Genomic DNA, 12,528 nt, shown 5'->3' with positions numbered 1-12,528 from the left:
GCTATATGAACAAGATTACAGTTTAGAAATAAAAAAGCTTCAAAAATAAACAATGATATTTATATAAAATTAAAAATATGTCCAAAATACATATGAGTTGTAAGGTTATTTTCGCATCTGAATTAGCAAATATATATTATTTTAGACTATGAAGATGTTACTTATTATTTTCTTGAAAAATACAAATTAACAGATGATTTACAAAACTAAAAAAATGCGCGAGAAATAAAACGTAATTTTGAGCCGCACATGGTTCTTCACAAATTACGAGTTCCATCAAGTATAAATTAAGCATTGTGATATACAATAGAGAAGACTTTAAATTCTATTTCACGTAGTCAACTTCCCAATATATATATATATACACACACATATATATTATTTGATAATATGCTTTTTTTTTTTTTTTTTAATTTTTAAGATTGATACCCCATCGTCTATCCTTGTAATTCGAATATATATATATATATATATATATATATATATGGGCAAATTATATTTGAACCCCCCAAAAATGACATAAATACACATTGATATCATGCCCACTGAAAACTCTCAGTTATTTCCCTTCTTAACTTTAGAAACCACCAAAACAAACCCATCGGTTAATTTTCTCCCGTTAAATCTAACGCTCAGAGGGTAAATGTGTAATTACATAATATAGTTATATATATATATATGTATTTTGTTTTTTAAAACTAAAATATCACTCATGTAATAATAAAAATTTCCATTCAAAATAATAATAATAATAAATTAAATAAAAGAATATTTTTCCTTCTTTCGTTCCCTCTCCTCCACAAAGATTTACACACCCAAAGCTCAACATAACTCTCTTTTCTCTCTCTTCCTTTTCCTCCCTCTATTGATTCCTTTCTCCCAAATCCCAAATTCACTGATTCCATCATATTCTCCTCTTCTTCTTCTTTAATGAGTACAGGCCCTTTATTGTTCGCAGCCTCGAGGATTCGTATAAAATTTTGTGGTAATTCATTCCCTTAAGGAAGATGCTGTTGGATTTTCCATTGAAAGATTCGGTGGTGTTCCTCTGGGATCAGGGTTTGTTCAGGATTCCGGTGAGGGGTCTTGGACGGGTCCTGACATTAATCATCTCATTGGCGGCTCAACACAATTGGAAAATACATCAAATGGATGTGAAGTATGCATTCTTAAATGGAGTTCTTGAAGAAAAAATTTACATCAAACAACCATAAGGATATGAAATCAAAGGATAAGAAGACAAAGTTTTAAGGTTGAAGAAAGCACTTTATGGGTTGAAGCAAGCACCAAGAGCTTGGGATGCTAGAATTGACAAGTATCTCCAAGAAAGCAATTTTTCAAGTGTCCATATGAGCATGCACTTTATATTAAAATTAAAAGAGATGATATATTGATTGTGTGCTTGTATGTACATGACTTAATTTTCACGGGCAGCAATTCAAGTATGTTTATGGAGTTTAAGGAGGAGATGACGAGAGAATTTGAGATGACCGATATTGGGTTCATGTTTTACTATCTCAGCATTAAAGTGAAGCAAGGAGGTGAAGGCATTCTAATTACTCAAGAAGGATATGCTAAGGAGGTGCTTAAGAAGTTTAAGATGGATAATGCAAATCCGGTTGGCACACCAATGGAATGTGGAGTCAAGTTATCAAAGCATAAGGAAGGAGAAAAAGTGGACCCAATATTTTTTAAGAGCTTGGTTGGAAGCTTAAGATATTTAACATGTATAAGGAATTATAAGTCGTTACATGGAGAATCCAACACAACTCATTTGAAGGTTGTAAAATGAATTCTTAGATATCTAAAAGGTACAACAAGTTTTGGTTTGTATTATTCGACTTCCAATGATTACAAGCTTGTTGGATATAGTGATAGTGATTGGGGTGGAGACATAGATGATCGTAAAAGCATAAGTGGCTTTGTGTTTTATTTGAGAGATATAGATTTTACATGGATGTCAAAGAAGCAGCACATTATTACTCTTTTAACATGTGAAGCAGAGTATGTAGCTGCCACCTCATGTGTTTGTCATGTAATTTGGCTTCGAAACTTGTTAAGGAAGTTGGGTTGTCCACAAGAAGAACCAACCTAGATTTATGTGGATAATAAATCAGCAATTGCCTTGGCCAAGAATCCTATTTTTCATGATCGAAATAAACATATTGATACACGTTATCATTATATTAGAGAGTGCATTGTCAAAGGAGATGTAGAGCTGGAATTGGAATATGTGAAGTCTCATGATCAAGTAGCTGATATTTTACCAAGCCTCTCAAGCATAAAGTTTTTGTCAAATTGAGAAGTCTAATTGGCATAACAAATCAAGTTTAAAGAGGGGGGGGGGGGGGGATATTGAAATATAAACTTGATTTTTTGGGTTATTATTTTATGGACCATAGTTATTTAAAGTCCAAGTTTTCTTAGAGTCCAAATTTTGGAAACTTCTTTTATGGTAATTTTATGATGTTTTATATAGGTAGGGTTAATTATTAGTATAAATATTTTAAGGGGGGGGGGGGGGGGGGGGAGGGGGGGGATGTTGAAATATAAACTTGATTTTTTGGATTATTATTTTATGGACCATATGTTAGGACCCGCCCAGAATCCCTTCCCCGGAACCCTAGACAAGCCCTGATCCCAGGAAAATACCACCGAACCTTCTAACGGAAAATCCGGCAGCACCTCCCCTAAGGGTAGGACTTACCAAAATTTACCTGCACTGAAAACACACTTCTATACTCATCCCCTTATTCCTCCCGCAAAACTACAAATTGATTCCACAAATTTACAGCACTTCACAACAATAATCGTACACCAGTGCATAAATAAAACATAAGTGTCCAAATAGTATACAGAGCTTTATGAAGTGCTATTCAAAAAAAAATTCAACAAAGATGAAAGAAATAATACAACTGAAAGGAATGAGTACAAAAGTACTTCTCGAAACACGATAGCGGCGGAGAACTGGTTCGCCCCGGAAGAACGTCTATCACCCCTTGCACCTAAGGGAACGGAACTTAAAAATGTGAGATGCTAATCATCTCAATGAGTGACCCTAGCTACTGAACACTTTTAATAATAATAATAATATAACAAATAAGGGAATTGAATTAATACCAACAATTAATAAATAAATAATAATAACAGTTGGAAATAATAATTTTCCCTTAAAACTCTCACTAATCACTCCGTTGGAAATGTTCCCTTTTTAAAACAATTTTACAAAACCCGATATTCGTACTTCCCGAAAACCAAGGGATCAAACCATTTGATAAACAATAAATAAATAAATACCCCAATATATATAATTAAAATGTAGTAAATCATAATAAATAACTTTGAACACTTTTGGGGTTTGGAACTTTATCTGAAAATTTACACTTGATGCACCATACCATATACCGGTGATGCCCTCTGATACCCAGCATCCTGAGCACTGACTGGCGGGGAGATTAAAGAGAGAAACTTGCAAACGGCACTTCGGCGTCCCAACAGTACTGCTGCTGAAACCGTCATCCCGGCCAAGGAGGGGGGCGGCTGTGGCCAATAACAAACTTGCCTGTCCACGGTCCAATGGAAACTCATGGGAGACATAATACTTGCGCGCTGAACCACATATACATATTCCAGAACACCAATACTGTATGAATGCGTCTAAAATAATTATTAAATCAACCGTACCGTTCTTTCCAAAATTACCGTGGGAAATATATTAAATTTTCACACTTATCATCCCACATATTTTCATTTAACAAACCGGTACGAAACATCGATAACAAATAAAACCATAATTTTTCTCGTAATACGAGGTTTAACAAATAAAATACCGTGGGCATAATTATAAAATTAAATCACCAATTTAACAAATATTTTCATAAAATATTTAAACCAATTATGCCCAAGTTAATTTTAAAACCACACACAATTTATTACTGAAAATATCTTGCTCATGCATAATAATTAAATTTAAACCACAATAAAATAATAATTAAATCGTACCACATGAGCATAATTCAAATACCAATTAAACATAATTAATTACCCAAAATATTTTTAAAGGTGGGTCACTCACCTTAAGCGCGTAAATCAGCTAAGATCCTCCGCAGGATCAACTCCACTACTCATACGTGCACCTAAAACATCCACAGTATACCAACCAAATATATTAATATTTTAATCGGGTAATTCCCAAATGGGTACTTAGGGAGCGAACACAAACGATAACTAAAAGTTACGAGTTATATACCGAATCGAAGCTTGAGTGATGAGGATCACGGATTCGGTCTTACTTTCCGGTGATTGGACCCGAGGTGGTCGGAATCTCGTCGGAAATCTTTCGGGATTCGACTCTTCAATTCTCCCAAACCGTCACAAATTGATGGAAAAGGATGCCGGATTTGGATTCAGAAGGTCGGAAACAGTGGACCAGGACTGGCGGTGCAACTGGGTACTCGCCGGAACAGTAACTTCCGGCGAGCCGCCACGGTCACCGGCGGCAGCGCGTGCGGTGGCCGTTGGCTGAGATTTTTGGAGGTTTTGTAGATCGAGGGGAGAGGATTCCAACGGGACCGGCAGTGAGGCAAACGGAGGCCGGACGGTGGAGAAATCGGGGTTTGAAGATTTTCGGCCTTTCGCCGGAAAACGCTCCGACCCCAGCGCATCGGAGGTCCGGTGGCGGTGAAATTTGGTGGGTAGGCCGGACTTGAGAAGGTGGTGAGGGGTGGCTGGCGCGTGTGGCCTGAAAATGGTCGGAAACAGGGCAAACGGCGGTGGAGGGAAAATCGCCGCCGAGCTTTGCCGCCTCGATCCGGGCGCGTCCGGCGACCAACAACCGTGAGATTTTGGGGTTTGGCCGGAAATGGGAAGCCGCTCCCGTTTGGCCGGTGCGTGTAGCAAAAATCAGCCCGAAAATCGGACGATTTCGGCGGCCGGTCGGTCTCTCTCTCTCTCTCTCTCTTTCTCTCTCTTCCCCGGCGTTTTTGACAAATAAAACCCACCTTGGTGACACTGTTCATCCACGTGGACCAATCAGGTGATGACACATGGCGTTACTATGCACTTAAGCCAGATATAATAAAATATTACGGTATCCGACGAATTTCAAACGTCCATAACTTTTTAACCAAATGTCCGATTTAAGCGTGCCGCTAGTCTATGAACTCGTATCGACGAGTACTTTACAACCATACAGAGTCAAAACAAAATTACACAACAAGAAAAAGTCAACTTCCGGCACCTTTTGGACTGTTTGCACCTCGACTTGTTTTGCTCATAACTTTCAAACCGTAGCTCCGTTTCCGACGTGCTACTAGTCTATGAACTCGGGGCATCATGCACTTCACCACGGTACCCTGGTCAACTAGAAATTCCAACTGGGACAAAAAGTCAACTTTTGACCCTCCCGATCAACGGTCAACGTGCACAGATTCCGGTGTGATTTGGGACGGGGTGTTACACCATAGTTATTTAAAGTCCAAGTTTTCTTAGAGTCCAAATTTTGGAAACTTCTTTTATGGTAATTTTATGATGTTTTATATAGGTAGGGTTAATTATTAGTATAAATATTGTTATGTTTTTTTCTTGTATGTGTTGCAAGCCACAAAAGCCGAGAACCATTGAATAAACCAGCAATAGTTTTTTTTTTTTTTTCCTTTTTCGGTTGTTTGCTCTTTATTTTGCTGCTCTGTTTTTGTTTTTGCTTCTCGGTTTTTTGTTTTCATCCAACAATCTCTTCATCACTACTGCAGGTGTTGCCTCAAAATTCTCCACACGACTATTATAACACCCCATCCCGAAGTATATTGGAATTTTTTTTTCACGTTGATTGAGGTTGACTGGGTTTGACTGTCATTGATCGAGAAGGGTCAAAATTTGACTTTTGATCCGGATGGAATTTCTCTTTGACTGAGATACCGTTGTAAAGTATGCATCGACCTAAGTTCATAGACTAGTAGCACGTTGAAAATGGAGCTACAGTTTGAAAGATATGAGCAAAACAAGTTGAGGTCCAAAATGTCCAAGGGGTGCCGGAGTTGACTTTTTGTTCGTGTAAAGTTGAGCTTTGACTCATGCATGGTTGTAAATTACTCGTCGATATGAGTTCATAGACTAGTGGCATGCCCGAAACAGATAATGGTTTAAAATTTATGGATCTGCAAAGTTTTCTAATATATCATTATTTTATTAATTTCTTTTCCTTTTCTTTTTTTTCTTTTTCTTTTTCCTTTATTTTTTTTTCTTTCTTTTTCTTTTCTTTCGGGCACCAAGACAAATGAACGTCCACCAAGCAGCCACATTACAAAATTTTCATAATTTGAAATTTGAGATTTTTCTGATACCATAAAACCAGCTACAACAAAACTAAGGATATAAAACCATTGCAAAAAAATTTTACTCCATAATTGCAACTCCCCCAGCAGCCTTTCTCTTCTCTGTCATGTCATTTGCTTCTTCTTTGGTAATTCCTTGCTTAAGCAAAACAGGTGCCTTCTCAACCAGCTCTTTAGCTTCCTTCAGTTTTAGATTGGTAAAGGCCCTTCTTTAATCACCTTGATTTTTGCAGCAGTATCAAACTTCTCCAAATTCACATCAAAAGCTATCTTCTCTGCCTTCTTCTGTTCAGCCTTTGAACCAGCAGTGCAATAATCCTCATCGTTTTGTGTATCAGTGAAGATATAGATTGCTAAAAACGTTGTTATCTGCCTCTAAACAAAGCAGTTGCAGCATGTGGCTATTATTTACTACAACTCGAACTGCATGGACTATGGACTCTGTTATCTGGAAAATTTAAAAAAAATATATCAAATGTGTAATTAAAATATGTAACTTCAAAGAGGCTACAATGATTGCAAAGTGTGCCATAATATATAGAAGAATTATCTCAATCAAAAGAGAGTGATAAAACATAGATCAGAAGCATATCATTGTGACCAATGGGTCCCACATCCACTCACAGCTTCAATATAGCATTTGATAAATCCTAGCACAGATGCAAAACTAGTTTGAATCCAGTTATCCTCTACATCTTAATTGCCAACATCACATCCCCAAAGAACTCATTATCAACAGCATCAATTCTTGGTCATCAAGAACTTGGCATATTGGAACCTCGAATACAAAATGCACTAATACAGATGAAAATCTCACATGTTGAAACATTTTGTTCCAAAATTTCTCCATTTTAAACATAGCATGGCATTGGTTTTTCAACAGAGCATTCACACCAATAGTTTGTGAGACAATCATCGATCAACAAATTAAACTAGAAGCAAAAATAATTCTTAAGAAATGTAAACAAACAAAAAATGAACCATGGCTATGGGAAATTTGAACAAAGATGTTCATAACTTTAGGTGGAATGAGAATCAATAAAAAAATTAAAGGGTTAAGATTTACTAGATCAGAGATCTTAATCTTTACACAACTAAAAAAACGAATTCACACATTATCAATATACCCATAACTCTTAATGAGTATCCATTTTATCAAATCCCATTATTCGTTTTAGAAGAAAATGATTAAAAAGAACAGAGCTTAAACTAGTTTTAGTAATTTGCTTATTAAAAACATAGTGACAAAGAAATTTTGTTATATATTTTCATACATTAATATAATCAAAATTAACTCAGTAGCAGAAAAATCAAAATTAACTCCGATTCAAAAGATTATATTATTAACAATCCTGCTAATCACCAAAAATACTTCATCTCCAAGAAGGAAGCATATTTAGGTGCCTATTTAACACTCTATGAAATTCATTATTGAAAAATTATAAAACCCATATAAAAGAAAACAAATAGATGAAACTCAATTCCAAACTTATTGGCATACAAGCAAAAGTAGTGAATTTTTTTTTCCTGCATAGAAATGATATGATAAAAAATGAATTTTGATTAGGCATCTGTATTCCAATTCGAAGGTCCAATTCTACCCACCATATGCAGTTAATAATTTCCAAGCTGACAAAGAACTAAACAATCGATCATCGTTATGGTGAGCCACAACATCAAACAATCTAGTGCAAGCCCCCTCTGACAAGATTTAACTTCAAATTCAAAACTTTGACAATTTACAATATCAAAAAAAAGAAAAAAAAAGAAAAAAAAAGCATATATATATATATATATTGAAATTTAACAAACCCAAGTTACATTCATTGGAATCCCTTTCAAAAATGCACAACCAAATTGTGGGCGTCTTCATACATGGTGCAGATGATTGAATACAAGCCCTAATTTCGGTACATCAAAATACAGACATTGGAGAGAACACGAAGAAGAAGAAATCATACTAATCGGCTGTGTTTCTTCCTCGAAGGGATGCAGAGGTCTGGAGAGGCCATGGATGTTCACCGGGGAAGAGCTGCTTCGATTGTTGAGACGATCTGGTGGACCTGCTTCGGCGAGAGATACCAGTGAGAGAGAGGAGAATGGGATGATGAGTTTGGGACAAAACTGACCCAGGTGGAAAACGGGTCAGTTTAATCCTGCGGAAGTGGGACTCTTTCACTGTACAGGTCAAGTTGTTCCATTCTCTAAATGTTGCTACCAAACATCAGACTGGGACACAGTCCTGTCCTGACCTGTCCAATCCGGTGAAACAAACACGGCCTAAAGATCTAAAAAAAAGAAAAAAAAGAGTAAAAAAACCTTAAATGGCCATAACAAAACACTTATAAAGCAACAATACACTATTAACAAGTCTCCGTACAGAGAAACTAGGGATATATATATATATATATCTTCGCCACCAAAATGGGAAGGATAGCTTATATAAGATCTTTAAAATCCATTCGTGACACAGTACATTTACAGATTTTCTATAGATAGTATTTTCAGACTATGTCCAATGCTAAAGCGACCAACTTAGGTTCTCAAAATTTGGATACATAAGTGATGGATTATTTTCCTATTTGTCAGCATCTTGCGTCCTTCCTTTTTTCTACAAAAAATCACATTTATTTTTCAATTAAAGTTGTACTACACCACTTGATAAACAAAATTTTCAAAACAACAACATTTGCATTTGATATGAAAAACTTTTTTTTTATCTAAAAGAAAAACTTTTGTTACTCTTCAAAAAATCTCCAGCCTTGCTATTATTTTCATATATAGGGTCACAGATTCCACCTGAATCAATTAATTTCGTATACCCTTGACTATTGAAAAAAACAATAATAATAATAAAAATTAAGAAAAAACAGATACTTTTTTGAGTTGTAAAATTTTTAAATTTAAGGAGTAATAATAATAATAAATAAATAAATAATACCCAAAAAAAAAAAAATCACACGTGGTGCTAAATGAGTGTGCTAATAAGAGCCATTCATCTTAATTTTTTTTCTTCTTATTTATCATCATTAACGACGATTGTTAGTTTTTATAATAAAATTAATTTTATTATTTTTTATAGTAAAATTTTAAAAATAAACTATTTAATTATAATCAATTAATAATTATTATCTAGTATATAAATTTCACTGATTGTTTATACAGTATTTTTCTAATTCTTCCATTCCTACGTTTCGCTGGATAAAGATAATATGCTAGAAGGTTCTTTCTTTCTTCTTTTATTCACCAAAAAAAATGCTGGACTTCTGACTTGTGGTTGATGTTAATCTTTGTAGATAAAGTCCAACATGAATTTTCTGTCAAAATTTTCCACAACTTAATTAATGTGTGTATGACACTTGTGAAAACTTGGCAGGCTTGGTGGGCTGTTGCCACTATTCAATGAGTCACACTGGGGTACAAAAAAATGTATATCTTTATCACCGCAGCAATTTGTTGCCAAATCAAATCCCTTGTGTTTTTTGGTAAATAATCAGATGAAAGTTGCTGTCAACTAGCGAAAATTCTTTTGTAACAAAGTAGTTGGCAATACATCCCTTTCTGAGACTTTATTTGTCTGTTTCCAATCAAATCCACATGCATACATGTTATGTCATATTCATTGCAATGTCCCCAAGTCACCATCGACATGTTCCTGAAAACTTCATGATCTTCATTATTTTCTTAATTAATTAATTGATTAAAAACTATAAAATTTTGGGATTTAACCATCAGCATGTAGTTGGATTTCAGATATTTAAGACTTGAATGATTGTAATATTTGACCCATTACAACTCACAAAAATACAAAGTATATTAATAAAATTCTTTAATAATGCATGGTGTTTGAAAAATCTTTTGGAGCCCTCTGCATGCCTTCATGTGCTCTCATCATGATAAAGATTGAGAATAATTAAGACTAATTTGATAGAGATCCTGTGAAGTCGATGTAGCAGAAGAATTCATCCTTGATGAAGGAATGAGGCTTTGTGATTCTTCACTTTGGCCTTGTTGTACTATTTCATCTAAATGTTGTCGTACGGCTCCTAACCTTAATTGATCACCATAAATGCTGGGATCCATTATCAGCTCTGGAACTATTGCGCGTCCTTCAAGCATGCTCAATACTGCGGACATTGTAGGCCTTAGCGGCGGTAATGGGTTTGTGCACAATAGTGCCACTTTAATCAATCTAACCACCTCTTCCTTGTTGAAATCACACGTTTATTTGGACCTGCATCATACCCATGTATCCGCAGTGTTAATCGGTATATATATATATATATATATATAGATTTTTTTCTTTTAAAATTGGAAAATTTGAATTCAAAAATTGTTGTACAAGAAAATCATGGCTTTGGGTATATTGTTATATCAGCGTTGTTAGATACGAATATAACTTCAAAATACATTTAATTAATATATGAGACAGGGTTTAAGATTTATCTTTACAAATTGGACCTCAATTGGGGGAAAAAAAATGTTGGACCTCAATTCCGTGGTTACGTTATCTGGTATCATACCGACTTTATTATTTAAGAAAATTAAATAAACTACACCACTATTTTATATGTATACATTGTAATTTAATAATTTTAATTGGATAAGTTGAGACTTTAGAGATTAGAAAAGTCATGGAGCTAAGGCAGACGAGAAAATTAGCTCAGCTACAAGTGGCCGCTGAAGGACAAATCGAATTTAATGTTCCACGGACTCACAATTAACAACATTGTGCCAAGTGTTCCATGGGAAAATTAAAATAAACGTGTGAACCAATGGCTCTGGCTAATCTCTATGTATGGCCAAAAATTAATGCTTTCAATTTTGGTATCCGATTGTTTGTCTCAAGAAAGATATCAAAATTAGACCATCCACCAACTTTTCAATCTTACGCTAATCGACTATCTTATTTAAATGCATTGTTTTGTTCATGAAATTAATGGAATCAAATTTTCTTATAAAATGATTATTCAATTGTTTCCTTGAAAAACATTTCTTATACCTTATTGTTATAACTACCAAATATTATATCCCTTCTTACTTTATATATAGAGAAGGATCCCGATACAAATTTTTTTGACAAAGTTTTTTAACAAAAAATCTAAATCCTTTATAAATATGATCTAAAAGTGTATATTTTGCCTTTAATAAAGGTTTAAATTTTCAAATCTGTATCTAAACACTCTTTCACACTTTTTTAATTAAATTATTGTTGCATCTAAATAATATTCTCTCTCTCTAATTAATTAATCCCTAACTATCGTTCTCTCTCCTTGGCCCCAATTATTTCATTAAAAAAAAAAAAACTTGTTAATGAATATATTAATGAAATACAACTAAATGATCAGCATCATCATATATAAATTCCTCAAATATTATCCAAATAATCAATTATGAGCAATTTTAAATTACAGAATGAATTTGGTTGGTACTATGTATTATTTTTGTTTTCATGCATTTGGTTGGTACTATGTATTACATTTTAATTAGAAGAAAAACTTCTTTATGATCCCAAAGGAAGTTTAAAAAAAACTTGTTTTATGATCCCGAACGAAGTTGCAATCTTTTGGTTGAATTTTGATGATCGCTAGTCGCAATGGATTTTTTTTTTTTTTTTTAAAATACTACTAGTTGGTTGCTTAATGCGATTTTTTTTGCTTAATGAATAAAATCATCTCGTATAATCCATTTAACAATTTGTTGATATAACTAATTAGTAGAAATAAGGAAAATAGATATCGATGACACTTAAGGAAGCTTTCTTTTTTTTTTAAAAAAATTACAAACAGTATTGGATTGATCTGAACTGTTTCGTAAATAACCTATAAGTAATGATCAGTCCATCTCAATAGGTTTAAGAATCAAATTTACTGAAGTAATAAAAAAAACAAAATTACCATGGGATCTTTATTATATATTTGATTTGTTATTTAACCTCAAATCCATAATTCTTTATTTTTTTCTTCTTTTTTTTTTTAAAATTACAAACAGTATTGGATTGATCTGAACTGTTTCGTAAATAACCTATAAGTAATGATCAGTCCATCTCAATAGGTTTAAGAATCAAATTTACTGAAGTAATAAAAAAAACAAAATTACCATGGGATCTTTATTATGTATTTGATTTGTTATTTAACCTCAAATCCATAATTCTCCATTTTCCTTCCCCCCCCCCCCCCCAAACATTCTTCATTTT

The sequence above is a fragment of the Ziziphus jujuba genome, chromosome 1 (genome assembly GCF_031755915.1).
Source record: "Ziziphus jujuba cultivar Dongzao chromosome 1, ASM3175591v1".
Taxonomy (NCBI): Eukaryota; Viridiplantae; Streptophyta; class Magnoliopsida; order Rosales; family Rhamnaceae; genus Ziziphus; species Ziziphus jujuba.
Note: the sequence above shows the minus strand (reverse complement) of the source record.